Here is a 27,742-nt window from a genome sequence, read left to right as displayed (position 1 = left end):
GTTGATGGGCACTTAGGTTGCTTCCATGTCTTGGCTATTGTAAATAATGCTGCAATGAACATTGGGGTACATAGGACTTTTGGAATTGCTGACTTCAAGCTCTTTGGACAGATACCCAGTAGTGGGATGGCTGGATCGTATGGTAGTTCTATTTTTAATTTTTTGAGGAATCTCCATACTGTTTTCCATAGTGGCTGAACCAGTTTGCATTCCCACCAGCAGTGTATGAGGGTTCCTTTGTCTCCACAACCTCTCCAACATTTGTTACTATTAGTTTTAGATATTTTTGTCATTCTAATGGGTGTAAGGTGATATCTTAGTGTAGTTTTGATTTGCATTTCCCTGATTATCAGCGATGATGAGCATCTTTTCATGTGCCTATTGGCCATCAGTATATCTTCTTTGGAGAAAAGTCTGTTCATGTCTCCAGGCCATTTTTTGATTGGGTTGTTTGATTTTTTGTTGTTGAGTTGTGAGAGTTCTTTATATATTATGGAGTTTAAGCCTTTGTCAGATATATGACTTGCAAATATTTTTTCCCAGTTAGTGGGTTGTTTTTTTGTTTCAATCCTGTTTTCATTTGCCTTGAAGAAGCTCTTTAGTCTGATGAAGTCCCATTTGTTTATTCTTTCTATTGCTTCCCTTCTCTGAGAAAACATGGTGTCCGAAAAGATCCTTTTAATACTGATGTCAAAGAGTGTACTGCCTACGTTTTCTTCTAGAAGCCTTATGGTTTCAGGTCTCACCTTTAGGTCTTTGATCCATTTTGAGTTTATTTTGGTGAACGGTGAAAAAGAATGGTCAATTTTCATTCTTTTACATGTGGCTTTCCAGTTTTCCCAGCACCATTTGTTGAAAAGACTTTCTTTTCTCCTTTGTATGCCCTCAGCTCCTTTGTCAAAGATAAGCTGTCCATAGATGTGTGGTTTTATTTCTGGGCTTTCAATTCTGTTCCATTGATCTGTGCACCTGTTTTTGTACCAGTACCATGCTGTTTTGATTACTGTAGCTTTGTAGTATGTTTTGAAGTCAGGGATTGCGATGCCTCCCGTTTTGTTCTTTTTTCTCAGGACTGCTTTAGAAATTCGGGGTCTTTTGTTGCCCCATATGAATTTTAGGATTCTTTGTTCTAATTCTGTAAAGAATGTCATTGGGATTCTGATTGGGATGGCGTTGAATCTGTAGATTGCTTTAGGTAGAACGGACATTTTAACTATGTTTATTCTTCCAATCCATGTACATGGAATGTCTTTCCATCTCCTTATGTCGTCATCCAGTTCTCTCAGAAAGGCCTTGTAATTTTCATTACGTAGGTCCTTCACTTCCTTAGTTAAATTTACCTCGAGGTATTTTACTCTTTTTGTTGCAATTGTGAATGGTATTGTGTTCTTGAGTTCTCTTTCTGTTAGTTCGTTATTAGAATATAGAAATGCTACTGATTTATGCAAATTGATTTTGCATCCTGCAACTTTGCTGCAGTTGTTGATTACTTCTAAGAGTTTTCCAATGGATTCTTTGGGGTTTTCTATATATAAGATCATGTCGTCTGCAAACAGCAAGAGTTTCACTTCTTCCCTCCCTATTTGGATTCCTTTTATTCCTTTTTCTTGCCTGATTGCTCTGGCCAGGACCTCCAGTACTATGTTAAATAAGAGTGGTGACAGAGGGCATCCTTGTCTCGTTCCTGTTTTCAGGGGGATGGCGTTCAGTTTTTGCCCACTGAGTATGATGTTGGCTATGGGTTTGTCATATACGGCCTTTATTATGTTGAGGTAGTTTCCTTCTATGCCCATTTTGTTCAGAGTTTTTATCATAAATGGCTGTTGGATCTTGTCAAATGCCTTCTCTGCATCTATTGAGATGATCATGTGGTTTTTATTCCTCAGTTTGTTGATGTGGTGTATCACGTTGATTGATTTGTGGATGTTGAACCATCCCTGTGTCCCTGTTATGAATCCCACCTGAGAGATAAAGGAAATTTTGTCCTTACTTCCAGGAAGCTAGAGGTACCAAGTGTCATGTGAGCAACAGGGCAGGTGATATTTATTCTTTTGGGGAAAGACTTCAATGGAGGAAGTGGCTTCTAAACCAAATCTTGAAGGATGGTGAGGATTTTCATAGATACAAGAGGAAGGGTGCTCCAGGTAGATGGAACTGTGTCAGCAGAGGCATGGGGGCAAGGTAGTGGTGGGGTAGAGAGACAATATAATAGATGGCATATTCAGAAAACAGAGGCTATGCCAGGTGACTGTAACAAAATAGTGCAACTTAAGATGAATATGATCAGAAATAGGCAGGGTCAAATCACAGAGGGCATGAAGTTAAGGATTTGAACAGTGGGAAACTGATAATGCTTTTTTTTTTTAAATAGACTTTATGTTTAAGAGCAGTTTTAGGTTCACAACAAATTGTGCAGAAAGTACAAGGAGTTCTCACATACCTCCTGCTCCTCTTCCATCTCCCTCTCGCCCCCCAGACTCCTTCATTAGCAACATCCTACATCAGAGTCATACATTTGTTTCAACTGATGAACCTACATTGACACATCATTATCACCCAAAGTCCATAGTTTACTTTAAGGTTCACTCCAGTGTTGTACATTCTATGGGTTGACAAATGTATAATGACATGTGTCCACCTATAGTATCATACAGAGTAGTTTCACTGGCCTAAAAATCTTCCGTGCTCTGCCTATGATCTTTCTGTTTCTATAGTTTGGCCTTTTCCAGAATGTCGTATTGTTGGAATCACACAGTATGTAGCCTTTTCACATTAGCTTCTTTTACTTAAACATGCGTTTAAGGTTTCTCCATGTTTTCTTACGGCTTGATAGCTCATTTCTTTCATGTGTTGAAAAATATTCCATTGTCTGGATCTAACCACAATCTATTTATCCATTCTCTTACTCAAGGACATCTTGGTTGCTTCCAAGTTTTGGCAATTATGAATAAAGCTGCTATAGACATTTATGTGCAGGTTTTTGTGTGCATATAAGTTTTCAACTCATTTGGGTAAATACCAAGAAGCGTGATTGCCAGATCATATGGTAAGAGAATATATTTAGTTTTGTATGAAACTGCCAAACTGGCTTCCAAAGTAGCGGTACCATTTTGCAATATCAGTTCCCCATCGTTCAAATCCTTAACTTCATGCCCTCTGTGATTTGACCCTGCCTACTTCTGATCATATTCATCTTAAGTTGCACTCTTTGTTACAGTCACCTGGCATATCTGCTGTTTTATGAATATGCCATCTATTTTATTGTCTCTCTCCCCCACCACTACCTTGCCCCCATGCCTCTGCTGACACAGTTCTGTCTACCTGGAGCACTTTTCCTCTTGTATCTATGAAAATCCTCACTATCCTTCAAGATTTCGGTTTAGATGCCACCTCCTTTTCCAAACTGGGTATACCATTTTGAATTTCTACCAGCAATGAATGAGGGTTCCTATTGCTCCACTTCCTTGCCAGCAATTGGTGTTGTCAGTATTTTGGATTTTGACCATTCTAATAGGTGTGTAGTGGTATCTCATTGTCATTTAATTTGCATTTCCCTGAGACATATGATGTGGAGCAACTTTTCATATGCTTATTTGCCATCTGTACATCTTCTTTGGTGAGACGTTAGGTTTTTTGCTCATTTTTTAATCAGGTTGCTTGTTTTCTTATTGTTGAATCTGAAGGGTTCCTTGTATATTTTGGATAACAGTCCTTTATTAGCTATGTCTTTTGCAAATATTTTTTCCCCGTCTGTGGCTTGTCTTCTCATTCTCTTGAGAATGTCTCTTGTAGAGCAGAAGCTTTTGATTTTAATGAAGTTCAGTTTATTATTTCTTTCATAAATTGTGTCTTTGATATTGTATCATCACTATATCCAAGGTCATCTAGATTTTCTCCTATGTTATCTTCTAGGAGTTTTATATTTTTGTGTTTCACATTTAGGTCTATGATCCATTTTAAGTTAATTTTTGTGAAAGGTATAAGGTCTTTGTCTAGATTCATTTTTGCATGTACATGTCCAGCTGTTCCAGTACCATTTACTGAAAACAGTGATAATCCTTTTTTGAGCAAGAGAGTGGCTTAACTAGAGACATATTCTTGAGTTTGGTGAATCTGAGTTTATATGTGTGTTCAGAGAGGCCAGAAGTCTTATTCTATGATGTAGAATGAGGCTTGCATTGCAATGATTAATCTCTAGCTGGATAATTTCTACTGCAATGCCTTCAGCACACTCTTACTCTGTTAACTGGTTGCAAAGTCACGTTGAGCCAAAGAGTATGATAATCTTTTAGAGATCAATTTTTTTTCCAAATGAATGATGACTCAGATAGTACCAGGACGTCTCTATGTAATAAGGGTAGTAAACAGAATGATAAGACACATGCAATGATTGAAAACTTCCTGCATTCTTTGCCAAGAGAAAGTCTTTTCCTAAGATAGTCACAGAGAAATCAGGTCATTGATAGCACAGTCACTGTAAGGTGTGGCTTCACCAGCTCAGAAGTGCTGATGACATTCTTATTACATGCATGTAAGTACTTTACTCCACTTCAAGCAATCGATGTCTCCTAACTTGCCTTTCAGTTCTTGCTAGCAGTGTCAAAAGTAAGTACTGAGACTATATATTAATATTCTGAAAATTAAATTAAGAAAACAAGTCAATTTATGAATGCATCAAAGAGAATAAAATGCTTAGGAATAAATTTAACAAAAGTAGAACACTTGTACTCTGAAAACTACAAAACACTGTTGAAAGAAATTAAAGAAGATCCAAATAAATGGAAAGACATCCCACGTTCATGGATTGGAAGATGTAATATTGTATGATGGCAATGCTGCCAAAATTGATCTACAGATTCAATGTAATTCTTATTAAAACCCCAGCTGCCCTTTTTGTTTGTCTGTTTTGGCAGAAATTGGCAAGCTGGTCCTAAAATTCACATGGAAATGTAAGGGATACAGAATAGCCAAATGATCTTGAAAAAAAAGAACAAAGTTGGAGGGCTCACATTTTCCAATTAAAAAACTTACTACAAAGCTACCATAATCAAGACAGTGTGGTACTAGCCTAAGGATAGACCTATAGATCAATGGAGTAGAACTGAAGAGTCCAGAAATACACTCTCATATTTATGGTCAATTGATTTTCAGTAAGAATGCCAAGACAATTCAATGGCGGAAAGAATAGTTTTTCGACAAATAGTTGATATCCACATGCAAAATAATGAATTTGAACCCCCTCCTTACACCAAATGCAAAAGTAACTTCAAATGGTCATAGATCTAGGGGCCAGCTCGGTGGCACAATGGTTAAGTTTGCACATTCTGCTTCAGCGGCCTGGGGTTTGCCAGTTCAGATCGCAGGTGCAGACCTACACCCCACTTATCAAGCCATGCTGTAGCAGGCATCTCACATATAAAGTAGAGGAAGATGGCATGGATGTTAGCTCAGGGCCAGTCTTCCTCAGCAAAAAGAGGAGGATTGGTGGCAGATATTAGCTCAGGGCTAATCTTCCTCAAAAAAAAAAAAAAAAGATCATAGATCTAAATTTAAGAGCTAAAATTATAAAACTCTTAGAAGAAAACATAGCAGTAAATCTTTGTGACCTTAGGTTAGGCAAAGCCTTCTTAGATATAACACTAAAATCACAAGAGATAAAAGAAAAAATAGGTATGTTGGACCTTCACCAATATTAAAAACTTTTGTACTTCAAATGTCACCATCAAGAAAGTGAAAAGACAACCAACAGAACAGGAGAAAATATTTGCAAATCATGTATTTGATAAGGGACTTGTCTCCTGAATCTATAAAGAACTCTTACAATACAATAAAAAAAAGACAAATAAGCTGATTTAAAAATGGGCAAAGTGTCTGAATAGACATTTCTCCAAAGAAGATATACAAATGGCCAATAAGCACATAAAAAGATGCTCAACATCATTAATCATTAGGGAACTGCAAACCAAAACCACAATGAGATACCACTTCATACCCACTAAGACGGCTATAATCAAAAAGACAGACACTAACAAGTGCTGGTGAGAAGAAATTAGAACTCTTCTACAATGCTAGTCAAAATGTAAAATGGTCCAGCCACTTTGAAAAGCAGTTTGGCAATTCCTTAAAAAGTTAGAAATAAAGTTATCATATGATCCAACAATTCCACTCCTTGGTATATACCCAAGAGAATTTAAAACACATTTCCACATAAAAACATGAACACAAATGTTCATAGCAGCATTATTCATTATAGCCAAAAAGTAGAAAGAACTCAAAAGTCCATCAACTGATGAATGGATTAAAAAATGCAATGTATCCACATAAGGGAATATTATTTGGCAGTAAAAAAGGAATGAAGTACAGATACATGCTGCAACATAGATAAACTTTGAAGACATTATGTTACGTTAAAGAAGCCAGTCACAAAAACACACATGTCATATGACTTCATTTATAGGATATGTCCACAATAAGAAAACCCTTAGAGACAGAAAGTAGATTAGTGATTGACTGACTGGTAATAGGTAGAGGGTTTCTTCTGGGATGATGAAAATGTCCTAAAATTGATTGTAGTGATAGCTGCACAACCTTGAGAACATACAAAAAAATATGAACTGCACACTGTAAATGGTGAATTGTATGGTATATGAATTATATTCCAATAAAGCTGTTTTTTTTTAAAGGATTGGCACCTGGGCTAACAACTGTTGCCAATCTTTTTTTTTTTCCTGCTTTATCTCCTCAACACCCCCGTACACAGTTGTATATCTTAGTTGCATGTCCTTCTAGTTGTGGGATGTGGGATGTCGCCTCAACGTGGCCTGACGAGCGGTGCCATGTCCGCACCCAGGATCCAAACCCTGGGCCGCCACAGCGGAGTGTGCAAACTTAACCACTCGGCCACAGAGCCGGCCCCTAAAGCTGTTTTTTAAAAAGCAAGTTTTGAGAGTGGGAGAGGTAGCAGGACAACTGCAGAATCTATTTACAATGAAGTTGGAAAAAAAATTAATAGCATAAAAATCTTCACATCCTAGAAGAGAAGGTATATGTGTATAAACAGAATCTGATATGAAACACACCTCTGCCTTCCAAAGCTTAGAGACCAAAGCTTGGGGCGAATCTCACAGACAATTCACAATGGCTGCTCCCCTCAAAAACGAGGCAGGAGCTCCAGATTCTTTGGTGATATGCCCACTACAGAAACTGGGTCCTGCTCTTGCCCACCAGTCAAGCAGAACCCAGAGCTTTCCCATGCTTTGAGAATAGCTTTGCTTCTGCCAACTCTCTGCTTCCTTACTTGTCAGTAAAAGATGGTGCCAATATAATTTCAGTCTTTACTACTTCAGAGCTGGCAATTCAATGGGTAACATTTTTAAGAACCTTCTAAATTAACTTTCATTGCTTCAAATTTTTTTTTAATATTAGTATAATTTAAAAGGCTATTAAAAGAGGCAAGAAAAATACTGAAGATTTAGACTCAGAGATCCTTACCTATAGGTAAAGCCATTTGGTCCAATATCTCATCTCTAGGTATGGCTGAGCCAAACCACATCTGACAAACTTTAACCCAGGGATTGTAAAGACTTCCTGCCAATATTTAAAAACCTTTGTGCTCCAGCCTTTTTATTATGTCCAATCCAAATCTCTTCTGCTCTTTACTTCATTTCCTCTTATGCACCAGACCCAAGTGGAGATGAAGAACTGGAGTCTTGCTCTGCTTATCTTTGAATCTTAGTTGTATCTTTCCAGGCTCCCAGATCTCAATCACAGTGTTTAAATCTCCTCTGTAATCTAAACAGTTCAAGTATGCTCTTCCTTTCTCCAAGATGGTTTTTGTACTTTCAGTTTTGATATTAGATATTTTGGGGAGAAAAAAGAGTAAAGGTGTAAAATGGTCAAATGTTACCATACACATTTGACTTCACTAAATCGGTTACTGAAGAAAGGGATCCAGGGGAAGTACCCTTCCTCCCATATTGAATTCCCATTTATTTGGGAACTAAAGTGAATAGACCACTAGGGGTAGCATCATGGAGAGCCACGTGCCCTCACAGATAATAGTCCTGCTGATCCAGTCAATGAGGAAATAGGAGACAAAATATAAATCTGACTCTGCTCATGTACTATTTTACGTTCTCACTAACAGCTACTCATTTTTCTTGCATTTCAGGGCCTGGAACTCTACTTCACTCCCGAAAGAAATACAGTGAAAGAATTACTGGCTTCTTGTTACATTTCATGAATACAACTTACTGCCACATGTGGACCAGACTCAACAGAGATTATAGTTTCTGTCAAGGTCAGAAGGAAATTAGATTGACATGGCAGATCCTGACAGGCAGGATTTCTTCTCCAAAAGCCATTTAGAGAATTAAATAATTTAAATGCAATTAATTTTTAATGAAATTCATCATTAAAAAAATTCATAGGTAAATTTTGATCTATTAACAACAATTACTTTTCAGTCTGGAATTTCCCCTGCAGCTCTGGAGAAATCATCTCTTTTGTGATTTCAGTTTCCCTTCTCCACATAGCCCTTTATGAACAGGAGAGAGATTTTAGTTAAGATAAAATTCGCAGCTACAGTACACAGAAACAGTATAGTACTATTTCCCCAGACATAAAATGCTGTGGAATAAAACAATGTTGTGTGCATCTGTAAGCCTCTTTATCTGCAAAGTACTGTGTGCCCACTACCTCGTTTGAGCCTCACGAGAATTTGAAGTAGGTAGAAAAAATATTATTAACTTTGTATTACAAACAAAGAAGGAAGAATTTAAAAGAGGCTGATCCCAGGTTACATAGCTACTGAGAGACAGACAGGCTCTTGTCTCCCAGGCAGAGGGCTGTTTCTACTACCATTAGGACATTTACTTGGCTCTCTGTTAAGACAAGCAGGAACTTCTGTTCTAAAACAAAGGACATAAATGTGGCCAACTGATTCCCCCACATCTCTGACATTTCAGATACCTTGTAATTTTTATCTTTCTCTGTTTAGCCTTATAAGACATGGTTTAAGCATGGGAAGAGAATCCAGGAATTTATGTGTTCAAACAGTACATAAGCAACAGGGCATAAAGGGAATAAGTTTTCCGGTCCATGGGCAAACACCAGAATGGTCACTTAATCATCTTGTTTAAGGGCTAGAATCCTATTAATTCCAGCCTAAAGAAGAGAACAAAATAATTCCCCTCTTCTTTACCATTTTAAAAGCGGAAAGAACTGAACACTTCTGATTTCCTAACAGTAGGAGATGACTGATAAATGGCCTTGTGAAAGCTGCTAAACCCCTATACTTGATGCACATATTAGGGCATTGCAGAGTGCTGGAGCCAAAGCCATCTTCTGGTCTTGATGGGGCTTGCCAGGGAGGTAGGTTGTAGTACTCACTGGGCAAGAATGCTGGGTAGTCCCTGGAGAGATTTCCCCCTACTGGTATCTGCTTGTCAGGACTCACTTTTCTCCCTAAGGCTAATTGTTGATCTGCTGCTTTTGGTTTTTCATTTATACTGTCATCCTTTTTAAGGTAATATAACCAAGAGGTGACCCTGAGTTATGAGCAGGTTGGCAAAGATTTCAGGGGTTCTTAGCCCTCCCTTTCCTGGTTCTAGTTTCATTGTACCTCATCACATAGACCACATAAGCAGGGATGATCTAGATGCAAATTGTGTGTAGATAGATTTCAACAGGCTTAGATGTAACCACGAGAAGATCCCTATGGGACAAGTTATTAAACAAAACCAAACTTGTTAGTGGGACTATTGTTGGTGCAAGTGACCTACTAGGTATGTTTTAAAGAGACGGAGAGACCTTCTTGCCTCCAAATATTTCTTCTATTAGTAAATTGTATTGCCTCAGAGTCTATTTAATCATTAGAACTTCATTTCTCTGGATTAAACAGCCTCCTTATTAAAAATGTAAAATCATTCCAAGAACGGCAGCACACCAGGAGGCTGTCATCCACCCCTTGGTAAATGTTAATATACTTGCTACTACCTTTTCACAAGCTGGAAAGGAACAAGAGAGAGCTGAAGGTAAGAGAATTTCTGAAATTTGATTATTTTCCAGTGACGGTCAAGCCTGGCTAAGCACTGGTAGAAGGAAGTTTTAAATGGGAGTGGAGAAGGAAAAAAGCAGTAAGTGAGGGGCACTGAAAGGAGAGGTCTCTACTTCACGCTTAGACTTGCAAAAGGATGTTTTCTTTCCATGGCTTCAACTAACAGAGTGATGTGCAAATAAGAAGCATAGATAAATATCAATTGGACAAAGGAAAACAATACCCAGGAAATGCTTTGTACCAGTGGATTTTTGGCAACTCAATGAACTAAAGTAACACAGAAACAAAGACAGTTTGAAACGAGATGCCAAGACTTTCTTAGTTATGTATTAACTAGGTTACTCATTCCATCTCAACAGCTCACTGAACTCCAAGATTGGTTTAACTGGTGCACAAACTTTCAGTTTATACAAAGCCACCCTACAAGGAAATTCTGCAATAGCTGACTCTACTGCAGTGTGTTACTGACAAGACAAATAGATTAGTTCTCCTGAAAGGTGTGCTTGAGATGGTGACAGACTTCAGAAACATGGTGGAACTTTCTTGAAGGGCAGAATTAACAAAGTAAAGCCCAGAAATATGACCACGAGGAAGGAAAAGTTCCAGGTTTATGGCAAGTTATTCTAAAAGATGAAAGAAGAAAAAAACCCAGATATTCTAAATGAAGGAGGCTCTCCTTACTATTTTGTAATGATGAAAGTATTAAGACCATTCCAGTGACTTAATTAATTTAATTTGCTACATAAATGTTCAAACTCGTTAAAGCATGCCCAAGAGTCAGTTAGCCTTATAGTATTGACAAACACAAATTAGGAAGCCTGTGGTCTGAGAATATAACTTCCTGTTTAAATTATTAACAGAACATCCCTCAGGTGCTACGAAATCAACCTCTACTATTGGTCAGGTCCAGCAAAAGGAAAATTAAGTTACAATTTCTTTCTAAAGGGAATATTACATTTCAATTAAATTGCTGGTTTACTCTCTTGCGAGTCCGTAAGTCAAAAAGAATGCAAGAATCTATTTCAAAACTTGCAAAGAAAAGAGAACATCAGGTACTTCTCTGTCCTGTGTCCTTTCACATATATAATGAAGAATCCAAATTAATGCTTTAATTTACTCTAATTGGAACAAGGGAGTGAGATGAGAAGATGAAAATATGAAGACGTTGAAAATAAAAATAACATCAGAATAAAACACTGAAACATTCAAGTATAATTATGTTGTTATCTTTAAAGAAAGGATCCTTTGCCAATGGCATCTTGTACCTCCTGAGCTAATGACTCTTGCAGCTGGTGATTTTCAGAAAGGAAATGCAATATCTACTCAAATCTATTTAAAGAGATTTAATTATAAAAAGTAAAGTTTCTGCTGTTTAAAGCAGGATACAAAGCTTGATTTGGGGGGAAAAGGATGATTACTTAAGAATGATTTGAAAGACAAGTTACTTCCAAAGAAACTCTGCTGAAAAGCAAGCAATGAAAGGCTGTCAAAGAAACATATATATGTACTTGGATAATGGTTACCGTAGAATAGGGGTCAGCAGACTTTCTGTAAAGAGCCAAATAGTAAACATTTCTGGCTTTGAGGGCCATACCATTTCTGTCATAACTACTCAACTTTCCCACTGTAACGCAAAAGCAGCCATAGAAAATATGTAAACAAATAAGCGTGACTGTTTCAGTAAAACTTTAATCACGCACACTTAAATTGCATTCCATATAATTTTCACATGCCACAAAAGATTATTCTTCTTTTGTTTTTTCCCCCTCACCATTTAAAAATGTGAAAACCATTCATAGCTCACAGGCTGTACAAAAACAGGGGGCAGGTCAGATTTGGCCCAAGGGCCGTAGTTTGTCGATCATGCAATTTCCCAACACGAAAGCCCCATGATTTTTTAATTACAGGAATGAATTCTTTATTGCTACTGCAGTCACCAAAGTACATTCTGCCTCTAAGAGTTCATGCCAATATCAAGCAGCAGATTTTCTAATTTCACAGTATAATGTGGCTTTTATAGTCTCCATTCCAATTACAAAGAAAATTTTGATTAAACCAAACAACCATTTATTTATTACAGTTGTGACTAAGGGTATGATCTTTGCAATCAGAAAGATCTGGCTCTGAGTCTCTGATCCAGCACCAACTAGCAGTGTCACTCTGGGGAAGTCATTAACTTCTCTGGACCTGTTACTTTTTCTATAAAATGGATAATAATAATAAGAATCACTTTTCAGGGCCATTTCAAGGATTATGTGAGAACATGCATATAAATGGATTAACAGAGAGCCTGGTATGTAAGAAGACGAGCTATGTAAAAAGGCTCAACTATGATTTGTATCCTGGACTAGGACAGGATGATCATCCCTATTTTACTCGTCTGAAGGGCTACTTACTTAGGGTTGGCTTTTACCTTGGAAGAATGAAGGATATGATGTACTCACTTAAAAATAATAGCAAGAAAATAATAGCAACCAATAGTTATTCACCCCTTACCATGAAGGACACTGGTTCTGAACACTTAACATATATTATCTTTTTAAATTTCATTACCACCCTATCAGGTAGTCACTATAAAATTATCCCCATTTTATAGATAAGGAACAGAGAGGTCATGTAACTTGTCCACAGCCATTAAATGTTAGAATCAAGATAAAAACTTAGCAAGTTATGACTCCAGGGTCACAGTGTGTACCTCTGATAGAGAAAGGTAATATGTATTCCAAGGTTAGGTCTATACATCAAATTCTCATTTATCTGCCCAATGGCTGCCACTGTAGATGATCTCACCTCTTTACTTTGGTATCTGGCAACCCCACGACAGGAATTATTATAGTGGTAAGTATGTCTCTATAAGAACACTCAAATATTTGTAAGTGATTCATATATATTATTTCAACTGAGCCTCTCAACAATTCTATGAGAATAAGAGTTGCTAGGTGAATTATAACTACCTCTATTAATGTTTAAAAAAAAAAAAGACAGTCTCTCATTTCTTCCTCTGAACTGCTTATAACATCTATTCTTCCTCACCATTCTCACAGACATCCCTCTAATCAAAGTCCTCATCTCTTTGTGTCAAGGAATACCACAACAGGCTCCTAGTTATCTCTCTGGCTCCAGGTTCTCCTTTCTTCATCCATCTTTCATGCCCCCTGCTAACCACCCCTACACATCTCATCATGTTGCTTCCTTTCTTAAGAATCTATAGTGATACCCAAATGCCCATCACATCAAGTCCAAACTCCTCTGCCCAGTCTTCAAGGCTCTCTGTGGTCTGCCCCACCCTCTCTATCTAGCCTTACTGCCTCCAAGCCACCCAACATAACTTGGTACAGCAGACAGGTCAAGTCTCAATTCTCCATTCACACCACATGCATCCCACTTTTGTTCTGTTCTCAGGCTTTCTTTCCTACCTGAGGATATCTTTTTTCCTTTTTTTCTCACATGTAAACCCTCACTTGATACCCACCATCATCTCTTACCCAGATTGCCCCAACAACATCCTAACAGGTCTCCCTGCTTCTTGTCTTGTCCACTCTCATCCTTCATAGAAGCGCCAAAGTGATTTTCCTCAAATGTAATTATGGTTAATTCTTCCCTCCTTAAAATCTTTCAATGGCTTCCTGTTAAAGTCAACATAAAATCCCAATTCTTTAATACGGTACATGTGGCTCTTTATGATCTTGGCTTCTTGAGCTCAGCCAGGTCATGAAACCTGTTCTGAGTCTGAAGACAGATACGAATGATTTCTTCTCTCTTAATTTTGTTTACTCCCAAAGCAGCAAAGAAGCAGGACAAAGATTATCAATAAGATAAGGATTTAGGTGAGTGAATATAGTCACCTACTGCCTCTCTCGGATCTCAGGGAAATGTGCTGAAATTCAGCAGGTATAGACCAGACTTAAAGCAGCTTACAGCCAAGGCTAAAAGAACTGAATTGAGATTTGAATTCCTGCCCACCACAGGCAAGACAAATTTTGCAATTTGTGTCTAAATTAAATGCCTACTAAAACAAAAATTTAACAGTGTTTAGAGGACTATAATAGAACACAGTCTCACCAAGTAATACTCACAATGTCCTGGAGATAACCTCAAATTACTTGTTATACAAAAGTATGACCCATTCTCAAGAAGAAAGATAATCAACAGAGGCCAAGACTAAAATGACACAGACACTTTGATTATCTGACATGGATTTTAAAGCAGCTACTATAACTATGCTCACTAAAGTAAAAGAAAATATGCTTGGGGGCCAGCCCTGGGGCTGAGTGGTTAAAGTTCCATGCATTCTGCTTTGGTGGCCCAGGTTCACAGGTTCAGAACCCAGGTGCAGACCTACTCCACTCATCAGCCATGCTGTGGAGGCATCCCACATACAAAGTAGAGGAAGACTGGCACAGATGTTAGCTCAGGGCTAACTTTCCTCAAGCAAAAAGAAAGAGGAGGATTGGCAGCGGATGTCAGCTCAGGGTGAATCTTGCTCACACACGCACACACAAAATATACTTGTAATGAATGAAAAGATAAGAAATCTCAACAGAGAAAGAGAAAATATAAAAAGAGCCAAATGGGGAAAAAAGAACCAAATTTTAAATTCTAGAGAAAAATACAATATCTAAAATAATAAATGCACTGGATGGGCTAAATAGCAGAATGAGGATGCCAGAGACCTGAAGATTGATCAATTGAAATTGTCCAATCTGAAGAAGAGAGAAAAAAGATTGAAAAAAGAAGAAGAAAAAGAACAGAGCCTGAGGACAATAACAAAAAATTCAAACATACAGGTAACTGGAGTCCTAGAATGAGGACTGGAAAATTAAACAAAGAAGTAGAGCTAATAAGCCAAGAGTGGAGATTAAGAATCACAAAATATACTTGATCAACCCAAAGGAAAGAGGAAAAGAGGGAAAAGGGAACAAATAACAGATGACACAAATAGCAAGATAGTGTATTTTTTCTTGTTATTTAATTTATTCAACTATTTATAAAGTTTATAAATATTTATATACATGTTATTACAGTTCAACCATGAATTTCTCAGACGAGAAATTGAGCTTTGAATAATTGGCTTCACTATTTAATGAAAAATTAAGGAAAAAACTTAGGCCATTTTATCCTACATCTAGTTCCCTTCCTATGTATACATATGACCATCAAATGTCTTTCATGGTCATACCAACCACATTGTACCCCTTATTATTTGAAAAAAATACCTTGTACTTTCTGCCTCCAGGGTTAACTTATGTTTTTCCCTCATTAATTCATCCCACATATATTTATCAAGTGCCTACAATGAGCCAGGAAATTTAAGGCACCAAAGTACATCAGTGAACAAAACAAAGATCCCTGTCTAAATGTACATTCTAGTGGAGGTAAATAAACAATAAATATAATAAATAGATTATAGAAGATGAGTACTATGAAAAAAAGAAAAAGTAGAACAGGTAAAAGGGGGGTGAGCTGGGAGGTATGGGGCAGATTAAGTCACTCTTACAGGATCCATCATCACCATCTGTTGAAATCTCAGCTTTTCTCCAATATCCCTCTCAAATGCCACCTTCTCTATGAAACCCTCCTCAATACCTTAGTTAAAATTTATCTTTCCCAATATGCTCCTTTAGCACATCCTATGTCTATTACAACACTTAGCATTCTGCCTTGTGTTAGATATGAATGCATCTGCCTCTTCATTAGACTGTGATTCCTTAATGAAGAGAATGTGTCTTATTAATCATTTTATCTCTTTCAGAGTCCCACATAGTGGTTGGCCAAGATGGTAAATTTAAACTCAATCATATAAAAATTACATTAAATATAAACAATCTAAACTATTTAAAAGCTAAGATTAAAAGACAGAGAATGTCAGACTGGATTTAAAAAAGCAAGACTCAACAATATGGTGTCTACAAAAACCCACTTCAAACATAAAGCCATAGACAGATTAAGAGATAAAGGATAGAAAAAAATATACCATGCAAACACTAATTTTAAAAAGCTGGAATGGCTATATTAACATCCCCAAAAGTAGACTTTGAAATAAGGAATAAAAAACAAGGACAGAGTGGTCAATTCATCAAGCAGACATAACAATTACCATGTATGCACACAGTAACAGAGGTTCAAAATACATGAAGCAAAACCCGACAGAATTGAGGAGAAATAAGACATATTTACAATTATAGTTGGAGATTTCAACCCTCCTCTTCCAGTAACTGAAAGGACAAGTACATAGGAAATCAGTAAAGATACTAAAGATTTTAATAAAATATCAGCCAACTTTATCTAATTGATATTTATAGAACACACCTCCAGGTGCAGAAAGAACATTCACCCAGAGAGACCATATCTGGGGCCATAAAACAAGTCTCAATGCATTTAAATTAAAATTAAAAGTCTCAATATAGTATGTTCTTTGACCACAAAGAAATTAGAAAGCAATAATGGAAAGTTGCCTCGAAAATCCACAAATATTTGAAGTTTATATATATAAGATAAAATTTGCCATTTTAACCATTTTTAAAAGTACAATCCAGTGGCATTAAATATTCACAATGCTGTGTCACTGCTATCTATTCCCCAAACTTTTTCCTCACCCTAAACAGAAACTCAATAACCATTAAGCAATAACTCTCCATCCCCTTCCATAATAATTATTTAATTAATAATTATTGTATGTTTAATTATGTACAACTAGTACATGGTCACAAAATAATCAAGCATGAGGAAACAAAGTCCCAGAAGACTTTTTAAAAAACATTATTTATTTATTTATATATTTTTTGAGGAAGATTATCCCTGAGCTAACATCCGCTGCTAATCCTCCTCTTTTTGCTGAGGAAGATTGGCCCTGAGCTAACATCTGTGCCCATCTTCCTCTATTTTAGATGTGGGATGCCTGCCACAGCATAGCTTGATTAGCAGTGCACAGGTCCGTGCCCAGGATACGAAGTGGCAAACCTTGGGCTGCCAAAGCAGAGCATGTGAACTTAACTGTTGTGCCATTGGGCTGGCCCCCCAGAAGACTCTGGATGTTGGAATTGTCAAACACAAATTAAGAAGTAGCTAGGCTTACTATATTCAAAGAAATATAAGACAAGCTTGAAAATATCTTCAGGGATAGGAAACAGCCAAAACTAATCTAGCAGATTTGGGGGAAAAAACAGAATGTCTAAAAATAAAAAGTATAATAACTAAAATTAAAAACTCATGGATAGGTTTTGCATCAGACACAGCTGATGAGAAAATTAGTGAACTGGTAAGTAGAAAGGAAGAAATTATGCAGAATGCAGTACAGAGAGATAATATTTAGTCTCTGGTTGGAGAAGTCAAAAAGGAAAGATGAACAGATTTGATGTCTTAAAAGTGTAAAACTAATTTTTGTCAAAAAGACCCTAATTAAAATGCAAAGTATAATTAAAGAGAAAAGATTTGCAACTAAAAGGACAAGCATAAATCTACAGACAGAAAGCAGATGTTTGGTTGCCTAGAGCTGGGGAGTCGGGGCAAAAAAAGAAAGTGACTGCTAATGAGTAGGAGGCTTCTTTTTGAAGTGATGAAAATGTTCTGGAATGGGATAGTGATGTTGGTTGCACAACTACATGAAAATACTAAAAACTAGTGTGTATAACACATCAAAAAGGTGAATTTGGGGTATGTGAATTATACCTCAGTAAACTCGTTTTTTAAAAAAAGGACAAGCAGTTAATGCCTTTACTACATAAAGAGCTCATAGAGATTAATAAGAAAAATACCCAGTAGGTAAATGGATAAAAAACATAAATAGGCAATTCATGGTAGAGGGATACAAGTAGTAAAATTTTGAGAAAAATATTTGACTTTTCTAATAAGCAAAGAAATGTAGATTAAAAGAATAATGAAATGCATTTTTTTGTGCCATTTCAAAAAGCACAGATTTTTTTTTTTTTTTTTTAAGATTTTATTTTTCCTTTTTCTCCCAAAGCCCCCTGGTACATAGTTGTGTATTTTTTAGTTGTGGGTCCTTCTAGTTGTGGCATGTGGGATGCTGCCTCAGAATGGCTTGCACGGTACCATGTCCATGCCCAGGATTCGAACCAGTGAAACCCTGGGCCACTGAAGCAGAGTGTGCGAACTTAACCACTTGGCCATGGGGCCGGCCCCTAAAAAGCACAGATTTTTTTTATTGAGGTCATAATAGTTTATAACACTGTGATATGGCAGCTATATGTTATTTATTTGTCAGTCACCATACAAATGTGCCCTTCACCCCTTGTCCCCATCCCTCTTCCCCCTGGCAACCACTAAACTGTTCTCTTTGTCCATGTGTTAGTTTATCTTCCACATGAGTGAAATCATACGGTGTTTGTCTTTCTCTGTCTGGCTTATTTCACTTAACCTAACACCCTCAAGGTCCATCCATGTTGTTGTGAACGGGACGATTTTCTCTTTTTTTATGCCTGAGTAGTATTCCATGGTATATATACCACATAATCTTTATCCAATCATCAGTCAATGGGCACTTGGGCTGCTTCCATGTCTCAGCTATTGTGAATAATGCTGTAATGAACATAGGGGTGCATAAATCTCTTTGTATTGTTGATTTCAATTTCTTTGGATAAATACCCAGTAGTGGGATAGCAGGGCTGTATAGTATTTCTATTTTTATTTTTATTTATTTTTATTTTTGTTTTTATAGCAGTAACATTGGATTATAACATTATATAACTTGCAGATGTATATCATAATATATTTCGAATTCTGTGTAGATTACATCACATTCACTAACCAAAGAGTGATTATAATCCATCACCACACACATGTCCCTAACTACCCCTTTCCCCCTCCTCCCTCCCTCTTTCCCCTCGGGTAACCATCAATCCAATCTCTGTTGCTATGTGTTTGTCATTGTTTTTATCTTCTACTTATGAGTGCGATCATATGGCATTTGACTTTCTCCCTCTGACTTATTTCACTTAGCATAATTCCCTCAAGGTCTATCCATGTTGTCACAATGGCTGGATTCTATCCTTTCTTATGGCTGACTGAGTAGTATTCCATTGTGTATATATACCACATCTTTATCTATTCGTCCCTTGATGGGCACCTAGGTTGCTTCCAAGTCTTGGCTATTGTGAATAATGCTGCGATGAACATAGGGGTATATGTATCTTTATGTATTTGTGTTTTCAAGTTCTTTGGATAAATACTCAGCAGTGGAGTGGCTGGGTCATATGGTAGATCTATTCTTAATTTTCTGAGGAAACTCCATGCTGTTTTCCATAGTGGCTGCACTAGTTTACACTCCCACCAGCAGTGAACTAGGGTTCCCTTCTCCCCACATCCTCTCCAACACCTGTTGTTTCCTATCTTGTTAATTATAGCCATTCTGACTGGAGTGAGGTGATATCTCATAGTTTTGATTTGCATTTCCCTGATAGTTAATGATGTTGAACGTGTTTTCATGTACCTGTTGGCCATCCGTATATCTTCTTTGGAGAAATCTCTGTCCAGATCTTTTGCCCAATTTTTAATTGGGTTGTTGAGACATATGAGTTCTTTGTATATTTTGGATATTAACCCCTTACCCGATATATGGTTTGCAAGTATCTTCTCCCAATTGCTAGGTTGTCTTTTTGTCTTGTTGATGGTTTCCTTTACTGTGCAGAAGCTTTTTAGTTTGATGTAGTCCCATTTGTTTATTTTTTCTTTTGTTTCCCTTGCCCGGTCAGACATGGTACTTGAAAATATGCTGCTAAGACTGATGTCAAAGAGTGTGCTGCCTATGTTTCCTTCTAGAAGTTTCATGGTTTCAGGTCTACATTCAAGTCTTTAATCCATTTTGAGTTGATTTTTGTGCACAGTATAAGATGATGGTCTACATTCATTCTTTTGCATGTGGCTGTCCAGTTTTCCCAACACCATTTATTTAAGAGACTCTCCTTTCTCCATTGTATGCTCTTGACTCCCTTGTCGAAAATTAGCTGTCCATAGATGTGTGGGTTTATTTCTGGGCTCTCGATTCTGTTCCATTGATCTATGTGTCTATTTTTGTGCCAGTACCATGCTGTTTTGGTTACTATAGCTTTGTAGTATATTTTGAAATCAGGGAGTGTGATACCTCCAGCTTTGTTCTTTTTCCTCAGGATTCCTTTGGCTATTTGGGATCTTTTGTTGTTCCATATAAATTTTAGGATTCTTTGTTCTATTTCTCTGAAAAACGTTGTTGGAACTTTGATAGGGATTGCATTGAATCTATAGATTGCTTTAGGAAGTGTGGACATTTTAACTATGTTAATTTTTCCAATCCAAGAGCATGGAATATCTTTCCATTTCTTTGTGTCTTCTTTAGTTTCTTCCAACAATGTTTCATAGTTTTCGGTGTACAGATCTTTCACCTCTCTCGTTAAGTTTATCCTAGTATTTCATTCTTGTTGCAATTGTAAATGGGATTACATTCTTAATTTCTCTTTCTGCAACTTTGTTGTTAGTGTATAGATGGCAACTGAATTTTGTACGTTGATTTTTTATCCTGCAACTTGACTGTATTCATTTATTATTTCTAAAAGCTTTTTAGTGGATTCTTTAGGGTTTTCTGTATATAATATCATGTCATCCGCAAATGTGACAGTTTCACTTCTTCTTTTTCCAATTTGGATCTCTTTTATTTCTTTTTCTTGCCTGACTGCTCTGGCTAGGACTTCCAATGCTATGTTAAATAAGAGGGGTGAAAGTGGGCATCCTTGTCTGATTCCTCATCTTAGAGGGATAGCTTTCAGTTTTTCTCCATTAAGAATGATATTAGCTCTGGGTTTGTCATATATGGCCTTTATTATGTTGACCTATTTTCCTTCTATACCCACTTTATTTAGAGTTTTTATCATAAATGGATGCTGTCTCTTGTAGAAGGAATTTCTGCCTCTTCCGCCTAAGTCAGGACTGTCCGTTGTTGTGGGGGTTCTTTTTATCGAGTTTTCAGTTTTCTCTCCAGGGTAATTTTTCCAAGAATAGTTGTAACCTGGTTGTGTTTGTGGGAAGAGGTGAGTTCAGAGTCTGCCTAAGCTGCCATCTTGACGAGATTCCCTCTATTTTTAATTTTTAAAGAAATCTCCATACTGTTTTCTGTAATGGCTGTACCAGTTTGCATTCCCACCAGCAGTGTATGAGGGTTTCCTTTTCTCCACAACCTATCCAACATTTGCTATTTTTTGTCTTGGTGATTATAGCCATTCTAACAGGGCATAAATAATATGGCTTAAGTGATAAGACATATCACTTAGGAGTGATACCTAAGTGTAGTTTTGATTTGCATTTCCCTAATGATTAGTGACAGTGAACATCTTTTCATGTGCCTATTGGCCATCTGTATATCTTCTTTGGAAAAATGTTCATATCCTCTGCTCACTTTTTGGTCAGGTTGTTTGTTTTTTTGTACTTCATTTGTGTGAATTCTTTATATATTATGGAGATTAACTCATTGTTGGATATATAATTTGCAAATATTTTCTCCCAATGGGTGGGTTGTTTTTTCGTTTTGATCCTGGTTTCCTTTGCCTTGCAGAAGCTCTTTAGTCTGATGAAGTCCCACTGTTTATTTTTTCTTTTGTTTCCCTTGTCTGAGTAGACATGGTATTTGAAAAGATCCTTTTAAGACCAATGTCAAAGAGTGTACTGTGTATATTTTCTTCTAGGAGTTTTATGGTTTCAGGTCTTACATTCAAGTCTTTAATCCATTTTGAATTAATTTTTGTGTATGGTGTGAGATAATGGTCTACTTTCATTGTTTTGCATGTGACTGTCCAGTTTTCCCAAACCATTTATTACAGAGACTTTCCTTTCTACATTGTATATTCTTAGCTCCACTGTTGAAGATTAGTGGTCTGTAGATGTGTAGTTTTATTTCTGATCTTTCAGTTCTGTTCCATTCATTTGTCTGTCTGTTTTTGTACCAGAACCATGCTATTTTGACTACTATAGCTTTGTAGTATATTTTGAAGTCAGGGATTGTGATGCCTCCAGCTTTGTTCTTTTTTCTCAGGATTGCTTTAGCTATTCAGGCTCTTTTGTTGTTCCATGTGCGATGTAGATTCTTTGTTCTATTTCCGTGAAGAATGTCATTGGGATTCTGATTGTGATTGCATTGAATCTGTAGATTGCTTTGGGTAACTTGGACATTTTAACTACATTTATTCTTCCCATCCATGAGTCATCTTCCATTTCTTTCAATAATGTCTTACAGTTTTCAGTCATAGTCTTTCACTATACTTTCAATTATAGGTCTTTTGTCTCCTTGGTTAAATTTATTCCTAGATATTTAATTCTTTTTTGTAGTGATTGTAAATGGGATTATATTCTTTTTTTTTTTTTTATCCCAAAGCCCCTGGTATATAGTTGTGTATTTTCAGTTGTGGGTCCTTCCAGTTGTGGCACGTGGGATGCCACCTGATCATGGCTTGATGGGTGGTGCCATGTCCGTGCCCAGGAACTGAACTGGCAAAACCCTGGGTCACCGAAGCAGAGCGTACGAACTTAACCACTCGGCCACAGGGCCAGCTGCTGGGATTGTATTCTTGAGTTCTCCTTCTGCTAGCTCGTTGTTAGTGTATAGAAATGCAACTGATTGGCTTCACTGCTCTAGTCTGCAGTCCCACGAGCTGCACGTGCTACAGGGGGCTGCTCCAGAAGTCGGTCGGCCTACAGCCGTGTAGTCGAGCACCATCCCCTCAATACATCATGGTCACCACATCCTTTGCGCTGCAGACTGGCAGGGGTGAGACCCTCAGCTACTACTTCTGCTTCAACTGCTCTTGGGTCAGCCACACCTGGCCTCCCAGCGTATCCCTGCTCCTTGATGCCTGGTCCTTGTGCCTTTGCAAGAATTAGCCAAACAGGTCCGGGTCGTGGCCCAGCCCTTGGGCAGCTCCCTGGGCCTCCAGGTGTGGGAGCTAGGGAGAGGCCATGGCAGGAGTAGGATCAAGCTGCCACTGTCCAAACAACCTCCAGCAGATGTACTAGTGGTCACTCCGGGAGCTCTGTGGAAGGCCCTGAAAAGACAACTGATCAGCCTGGAGCAGCTCTCCCTCTTAGTGTTGAATGAGGCAGACACACTGCTGGATGAAAGCTTCCTGGAACTAGTGGACTACATCTTGGAGAAGAGCCATATAGCAGAAGGCCCAGCTGACTTAAAAGACCCCTTCAATCCCAAAGCTCAGTTAGTGCTGGTGGGGGCCACATTTCCCGAAGGTGTAAGCCAGCTGCTGAGTCAAGTTGCCAGCCCAGACTCTCTAACCACTATCACCAGCTCCAAGCTCCACTGTGTCACATCCCATGTCAGACAGACATTTATGAGGCTGAAGGGAGCAGAGAAGGTGACTGAGTTGGTACAGATCCTCAAGCAGCATGACAGAGCATATAGGACGGGCCCCTCAGGAAGCGTTCTGGTGTTCTGTAATAGCTCCAGCACTGTGAACTGGCTAGGCTATATTCTAGATGACCACAAAATCCAACACCTCAGGCTGCAGGGACAAATGCCAGCCTCACTGAGGGCAGGTATCTTCCAGCACTTCCAAAAGGGCTCCCGAGACATACTTCTCTGCACAGACATAGCTTCTCGGGGCTTGGACAGCACCCATGTGGAGCTGGGTACCAATTACGATTTCCCTCTCACCCTGCAAGACTGTAACCACAGAGCGGGGAGGGTGGGCCGAGTGGGAAGCGACGTGCCAGGAACAGTCATTAGCTTTGTGACCCATCCCTGGGATGTGAGCCTGGTTCAGAAGATTGAGCTGGCAGCTCGCCGGAGGAGAAGCCTTCCAGGACTAGGGTCCTCGGTGAGAGAGCCTTTGCCCCAGCAAACCTGATTGCAGCTGGCTTAAATATGATGCCATAACAGAGATCTTTCCCTGTGCCCTGGGTGGGTGAGCACACTTGTCATTAGGATGTGCTAGGCTGCCCAGTCACCTCCCCGAAGGCCTGGTAAGCTGCTGGCCAGCACGGGAGGGTGAACTTCTGAGCATGGCTCTCTGTAGTCTTTCACATGACTCATGAAAAATAAAGTAGATTTTGGCTTTGCCTTATATCATGATTTCTAACAATAAATGATGTTTTTATGGATCTCCCCTAATGATAGTTACCATTGGAGCAGAATTCATTGGATTCTGAGAAGATTCACACTCCAAACTATCACACCTAGGACAAAGGGTCTTTCAACTGATGGTTTAGTTTGTAAACATTTAGGTTTTATTTCCTGCCTCTAAAACACCCATTAAGTTCCCAGGAAAAGGGAAAGGTGAAGTAACTAGCAGTAGGGAGAAATTTTCTTCACCAGCAGTGCCCATGGCAGGTTTGGGCACTCTTGGTGAAATCTCTGAGAAGTACTGGCAGAAGAATACAAGGCAGACTGACGCAGAAGTGTGGCTGGCTGTGCATTTCCAGGCTCTGCCTTCTCTTCTGTCCCTTGGTGGCAGAGGAAGAGGAGAGAGGATTAAACTGTTTTACAAAACTGGCAAAATAAGCATATAGCATCCTCTGACTTATAGGTTCCAGTCTCTGCTGCATGATATAAGTTTTGCCTAAAGTAATGAACAAGCCAGAGTCAAAATATGATACTCCACAAAACAACTTAAAAATACTTACACACAGAAAATGATAAGGTTTCAGAGAAATGAACTGGGCCCAGGGCAGCCTTTGCCAAAAGAGAATATTGTACTAAATGTACAATCATAGCTCTCTTTTCCATATGAAGAAACTGAAGCTCAGAGGGATAAAAGAACTTGCTCATAATCACACAAGTATGTTGGACAGAATCTGGTCTTGTTTGCACCAAAGTTTGTATTCTTAACCACCATGCTAGCTTTTTTCAAATGTGATACATGCACAGAACTACTTTACATTTCTGTTTTCCTTGAATATTCCTTGTTTACATCTATGCCTGGCTCAGTTTTTAATACTCCCCACTTTGACTCTCAAAAGTGACCCAGTTTAGGCAATAATTTGGTCACTCTATCCCTGGACCACTCTTTGTGGAACTGCCCAGGAAGCTTGTTAAAAGTGCAGGTCTTTTTTTTTTTTTAAGAGGAAGATGGTCGCTGAGCTAATATCTGTGCTAATCTTCCTCTATTTTGTATATGGGATGCTGCCACAGCACGGCTTGATGAGTGGTATGGAGGTGCATGCCTGGGATCCAAACCTGTGAACCTTGGGCCACCAAAGCAGAACATGCGAGCTTAACCACTATGCCACGGGGCTGGCACCAGCAGATGTCTAAGCCCCACTCCAGATCTGGACAAGTTTTCTGAGGGTTGGCCCAAGCATCCATGTACAAGTAATTTTAAGTTGTTTTGTGTACTCCTCAGGTGAATATCAAACCCTGTTAAGTTGAGAAACCTTTTGTGTATGCTGTTCCACCTTCCCCAGAGACCCAGCCAGGTGCGGATAAGGTTTCAGTACCCCAACCAGAGCAAAGGGGTGCTCCTGGACAAGTAATCTCTCTGGAGCCTTGGAGAATCTGAGGGGTCTCATGCTGGCCCACCTGCCAGGATGAACCTCCTCCAGAGCCCTCCTCAAAAGCAGTCTGCTCTAATCAGGCCTGACTTTATCTGTCCTATCCTGTACCACACTGATCAGGCAACTTAGAAGTAGAGAGAAGCTGCTTCTCAACTGGGGTTGGCCAACCTCTGAAATAGTAGCCCGGGCAGTCTCTACCTTCTGGGCACATCTCCTCTGCAACAGCCCCAGTCAACAAATGTCCCATCTTTGCTTATTCAAGGTCAGCCATAGGGAGCCCCCTCCTAAGGAAGGTTCTCTCTCATTACTAGGAAGTTCTTGGCCACACTGTATCAAAGGCTGCCTGAAATATAGTTCCTTCCCATGGGCCTGATCAGGCTAAGAGCAGAGTTGTCTCTCCTCCTCCGAGTAGGACCAATTTATCTCTTAGTAACACCTTTTGACGGCGTTGACCAGGTTTTTCACCTAGGCTGCTGCTGAGCCCACACCTCTTTCTTGCATGGTGATGGGATTATCGTTGTTTGCCCTTTTGGGGGAGAGAGGAGTGTAATAATTAGGTTGTCATTCTGTATGATGTCATTTTGTCATGAATTTGTTTTGAATTTCATATTTAAATGGGCCCATCCTTCCCACTTTGCGGTGTCATTCAGGACCCTCATTTTGCCTTGGAGCACCTTTAACATCTCTCCTAGTGTCCCTGGAATGTGATGAGCTTGCCCTCATGTTCCTATTAGCTACAAATCCAGAGTCCCAACATGGAGCCCTATCATTGAGCAGAACACCTCTCCACTACCTGTGTAGCCTTGGGTAGACCCCTTAGCCTCTCGGATTTTGGAGTCCTCAGTTGTGAAAATGTGAGGGCTCTATGAATTTACATTTGAGGCAGGACAAGGTCATGAGTGGGGAGGGCCAGGTGTGAGGGTCCAGGCAGGATGCCTCTCTGCCTCCACCTCACTCTCCTCCACAAAACCCCAGGAACCTGAAGCCTGCCCCTCAAGTCACAGATTCCTTATGTGACCTCACTGGGTAGTGATGACCTCACAAACCTCACAGTTTCCATGGCAGGATAACCACGCAAACGTGGTGCTCTTGGGGAAACTTCTCGACTAGTTCTCTACCAGATACCGATCTGTTAGGTTGCCTGAGAGAGAATGTCTGACCGGATCTTCTATATTAACTCGAACTTGTCTTCTGTCCCCTGGGAGGGCAACGGAGCAGGTAGGCCTAGTGCGGGCATCTGTGTAAGAGGCATTGGTATACACACAACCTCACCTGGCTGCCACATGTTCCTTTTGGGCTTGCCCACCACACCTTAGAACATCCCCAGCTGTAAGTAGTACAGTGGCCCAGGGCCCCCTCAGGGACCCACAGTGTTCCTGCTCACTGCTGAGGACCAGTGAAACGTCACCCTTGGGCAAGTGTTCAGAAAGGTTTACAAAGGTAGCCTTTCCCTTTGGGCTATAAGATGCTTCCATTCAGACCCTTTCCTGATTGGCCTCTTGGCAAAAGTGCATTTTTGTTAGAAAGTGATAAATGGAGCAGTTTGAAGAAGAGCTGTGGAAGGCCACTCTTGACTTTCACCCTGAACCTCCCTTCCAGCCCAAGAACCTTCACTGTGCTGTGATGTAGACATCCACGTTAGTCCCCTCAGATACATCCCAGACCGAGCTGCTGAGTACTGGGGGAAACAGTGGTGTCATTTCAATGGGAAGAACAGAAGAGGCAAGGGGAGTGATGAAGTGATTCTGAGCCTGGAGGGCTGAGGAAATGGTGTCCCAAGAGGTTAGGTTGATATCAGCTTAGACTTGGTTCCCAGATTCTGGTTTTGATCCTCCTGGTCACTCTTGTCTCAGTAGTTGGCCCTTTTCTAACCTAGATAAAAGTATCAGAGGGCTAGAGTTTTGTGGTTGAAACAGGTGGAATGAACGAGGCCGAAGAGGAGTTGCCAAGGTGAAAGGGGTTCTTAACCAATTTAGATTAGATTATTTTCTCCAAAACTTGAAAGGCAATTCCATTAAAGCCTCAGAAGTGACAGAGCTTAAGAAATGTTTTCTATCTTGTGGAAGGGAGAGATGGAGGGGATCCTGATTGCAATTATTTTCGGGTTCTAAGTTTTCTCTGGGAATGGGGAAGAGATTTCCTGGTCTCCTGCTGCTGCCATAGGCTCCAGGGAATTGCTTTTGCCGCCAACGTCCCTTCTCT

General features: G+C 39.2%; 1 protein-coding gene and 1 pseudogene across 2 annotated transcripts in view; one reads left to right on the top strand and one right to left on the bottom strand.

Moving 5' to 3' along the window:
* TANGO6 (transport and golgi organization 6 homolog) overlaps window positions 1-27,742 on the bottom strand; it is a 192,486-nt gene that overhangs the window by 44,818 nt on the left and 119,926 nt on the right. The window lies entirely within an intron of this gene.
* Window positions 12,822-24,111, top strand: LOC102147424 (probable ATP-dependent RNA helicase DDX28; annotated as a pseudogene).

This window comes from Equus caballus, chromosome 3 (assembly GCF_041296265.1).
Source record: "Equus caballus isolate H_3958 breed thoroughbred chromosome 3, TB-T2T, whole genome shotgun sequence".
In the NCBI taxonomy this organism is placed as follows: domain Eukaryota; kingdom Metazoa; phylum Chordata; class Mammalia; order Perissodactyla; family Equidae; genus Equus; species Equus caballus.
Note: the sequence above shows the minus strand (reverse complement) of the source record. Positions and strands in the feature narration are given on the sequence as shown.